At 43.3% G+C, this 4,069-nt stretch overlaps 1 pseudogene; it reads left to right on the top strand.

The window, feature by feature from the left end:
• Positions 1-1,356: 1,356 nt before the first annotated feature.
• LOC144827472 (calcium-regulated heat stable protein 1 pseudogene) lies at positions 1,357-2,100 on the top strand (annotated as a pseudogene).
• The last annotated feature ends 1,969 nt before the right edge of the window (positions 2,101-4,069 follow it).

Raw genomic sequence — 4,069 nt, 5'->3', positions numbered from 1 at the left:
AGTACCCAAGCCACTATCTAAACAGGAGAGAAAACGACTGTGAAAGTCCAGAAAGATCAAACAACAAGCCAAGCATCAGTTCTAATCCTGGCAACATCTGTTCAAAATGGAACACCTCAAGAAGATAAAGTAATTCAAAATAGCATGGAAGCAGTAAGTGTTAAGGAGCAACCGATTTCATCTCCTTTTTTGCCCGCCATTCTTAGTATCTGAAATCACAATACAAGGGAGCTACCTCCACCAGCAAAAAATATATAGTTTATTTAAACCTGCAGTAAGTAAGGAGAAATACAATCTAAAAACTCAGGCCTTACAAGCAATAGCAGGGAGAGCCATGGCGGCAATAAGGAAAGCAAGCCAGGGTGAGGCTACCTTGACCAAGGAAAACGGCACAGACATAAGCCGTAATCCGGAAACAAATAGGGGAGGCTAAATCAATCCACAAAAAAAACCACTGGAATTTCGAGATTTATTGCCGACTTCCTCGGAGTCATGGAGGTGAAGAAAGAAACAGATAGGAGCTCAGTTAATGAGTGGCAGTACGACCATCCAAAAAATAACAAATTGGTCTTTAATCCCCAATATGTCTCAAGGGGAATTCATGACATTCATAATAGAAGTGTATTGCTCAAACTATTTAACGCTCTCCCCCCCATGAGCCATATCAATACCAACAATATTGATAGCATTGAGTTCAAACAAAACTCAAGCCTCATGGGTCAAGAATTCACAACAGCCACATTCATCAATAATACTCTCGCCGAAAAGATTTGGCAGCAGAAGGACTCATTCGCTAAATGGGGTATTGAGTTAAAAACGATAGTCCCTCTTCATTACCCCAGCCCGTTACAACCACCACTTCACACAGCGAGTCTGGTAAAAGGGGCAAAAGGCCAGGCTCATCATAGCTTAACAAAGGATAAAGAGTACTCGGCCAGGAAAATTACCATCACCTTTGACCATTCTGAAGTTAGTAAGCCTTTGCGTTCCCGGCACTTGAACATGGCAGTCACTCCCTTGGAAAGGGCATGAATAGTCCCCTCAACAGCTCCACACACACATTAGGGTTGCAACATCTGTTCTTGGAACGTGCACGGCCTGCACACAAAATTAGAAGAACCCGACTTCATGGATTTTATAGCACAACACAACATTCTTCTTTTTCAAGAATCTTGGCAGAAACCCCCTCCCCAATAACCGGTTACGAAGAATTCATGAACCCAGCCAAGAGAGCTACAAAATATGGAAGAACAAAAGGGGGCCTCTCCACATTTATTTCAACAGAAATCCCATGGCAGGGTGGTACGTTCAGCGCTCAGTACCACAAACGCGACCATCGGTGGAGAAAAGCGGGTGAGAACTTCGGGGTCAGGCCAAGGTGTAACAACAAATATGTCTACTGAATCGACAACTGACATCCCTGCCCAAGCAAATGGCTCTCCAGTGTCTTTCTCACCACCAGCACCACCAGGAAAGCACCACCTGCCAGAGAACCACAGACCCAGTGATCGCTCGCACTCACCCATGAGGGGGTTCCGCGTTCCCATCCCGATACCTACCCGGCAGAACAGGACATACTCCGCGTCGACGCATGCTTCAGAAGGCCCAGAGTACAAAGGTGTCTGCAAATGTTTCTTTCGTTCCAAAGGTCATGGCTTTATCACTCCTGCAGATGGTGGACCTGATATATTTCTTCACATTTCAGACATCGAAGGGGAATATGTTCAAACAGAAGGGGATGGGAACACCTACAAGCTTCTTACTGTTCTGCCCAAGAATGGGAAGATACAAGCTGTTGAAGTTGTGATCACCCACCTGGCCCCAGGAACCAAGCACGAGACGTGGTCTGCCCATGTTATCAACACTTAAACCCCAATCCCCATGATCACTGATCCTTGACAGAGACTGTGGGCAGATACAAAGATGCCTGTAATTTGCCCTAAATACCTCCATCCCTCCCACCCCTCCCCATGAATATTTGACACACACTGCCTTTCACGAAGAGAATATATTACATTTGTCAATCATTTTGTATAAATGTAAGAGGAAAAAAATATATTTGAAATAAGCTGAAACATATATTAAAGAGGTTAAATAAAAAAAATAGAAAAAAAACCAGAAATCCCATGGCATGCTTCTATTATAGACTTAGCTTGGTCTTGGATGTTATGTGTCAAACTTGATGTCTCGTTTTCCCAAAGTCTGCTTATACTCAATATCTACATCCACCCCGCATCCAAACTAAAGAGGCCAAGAATTGAATGACTAATTACATCATTAACAACATTAAAACTAGCCTATCCAGATGCCAACATCATATTGTAGGGCGACTTCAACATGAATCTACAACATGTCAGGAATAAGGGTACAACAGAGGCCACACCAGACCCTAATCGACAGGACACACTCAGTAAGAGAAGCACAGCCCACCTAAATGACCTCTCAATGTGTGTACTCAATGGTCAAAGTCCGACAGATTGGCCTGCAGCATACACAAGGGTCACCCAAAAAACACGCCCAACCATTGACTACAACTTCACGGACTATGACCTTCTCCCGTACATTGAGAACTTTCAAATAAAAGACAGGGCGGAAAGCGATCATCAACCGCAAACGTTTACTCTATCAGGAACTTTTGCAATTCCAGAGAAAGCAAAGGCGATGTCTTCTCTAACACAATGTTATAACCTAAAATTCCTTTGCTGGGAAAAGGAAACTACTGAGGACATCACAAGTATATATACCAGTCTCTTGGAAATATTCAACCTCGAAACATTGAGTATAAAGGACTGGGAGTTCTTCAGCCATGTTATAAACAATATATTTTTCAAGCACACCAATGGCCGTAAAGCAGAAAGCCCAAAAGGGGCAGCCTGGTTCACCAACAGCCTGAGGAAACAAAAACAACAACTAAATAAGTACCTTAGACAACTACGATCTCGGGGACCAGAACATCACCAGGAAATCCTACTTTTAACTGCAAAAGCAAGAAGGGAGCATAAAAGGGACATAAAATTGGACTAACACCATATTTGGGCAGAACCTCTCCATTCATGTAAACTAAGGAACTCCAAACTCTTTTGGGATCATATCAATCAGCTAATTAATGGCAGGAATCAACATCACAACTCTGATGTAATGGAGGCCACTTGGAGAGCCCAAATCGAACGCTTATATAACAAAACTCCATCTTCAATTGCCCCAAATAGCAGAACATCAACAGGGAAGGGGGCTGTTGGTGGAGGACAAGTTAACAACATCCTGATCCACGAATCACCATTAGTCTTCAAGTCATTTTCCGAAGAACAAGTACTAAAAATCATAAAAAAATTAAAACCTGAGGGAGCTCCAGGTCCCAATGGACTACCAAATGCCCTGTTTCAGCATGACCCCTCATTTTGGTCTTGTGTCCTGACTCCTCTTTTTACCAAAGCCATAGCATGCAGTCTGATTCCTGAGTCCTGGAGAGGAAGTATCCTTAACCCAATCCACAATTCGGGATTCCGCTCGGATCCTTCCAACTATAGGTTGATTGTACTAATAGATGTGGAGGCAAAAATATACGAATCTAATCTCGTGGTTGATTCATAGGCTTGTGTTAGCCGAACAAACATAATACCCTACACGCAAACTGGATTTTGGGCAGGGATGGGCACCCTCACTAACATCTCTGCGGTTACTCTCCTAGTCAATCAAGCCTTTGCAAAATCTAGTCCTTTGTATGCCTGCTTTATCGACCTAAAAGCGGCCTTCGATAAAGTTACAAGAGCTAATTTATGGGCAAAAATGCAAGACTGGGGATCCCGCCCAGACTCCTGAATACCATCATCAATTTTTATTCACACACGTGGGTTTAAATCAAGAAAGGAGATGGTCCATTTTAACCAGCAAGATTCCAACATTCAATGGGCTAAAACAGGGCTGCGTTTTAGCGCCCTGTCTATTTAACATTTACACCTCCGATCTTGATAAGCGCCTATGGTTAATCAAGTCAACCCTCCAAAATTGGGCAAAATATCGACACCATGTCTCCAATATGCGGACGATATCGTCTTGCTAGCACAAACTC

This window comes from Lissotriton helveticus, chromosome 4_1 (assembly GCF_964261635.1).
Source record: "Lissotriton helveticus chromosome 4_1, aLisHel1.1, whole genome shotgun sequence".
Classification (NCBI taxonomy): Eukaryota; Metazoa; Chordata; class Amphibia; order Caudata; family Salamandridae; genus Lissotriton; species Lissotriton helveticus.
This window is presented reverse-complemented; position numbering and strand designations above follow the sequence as displayed.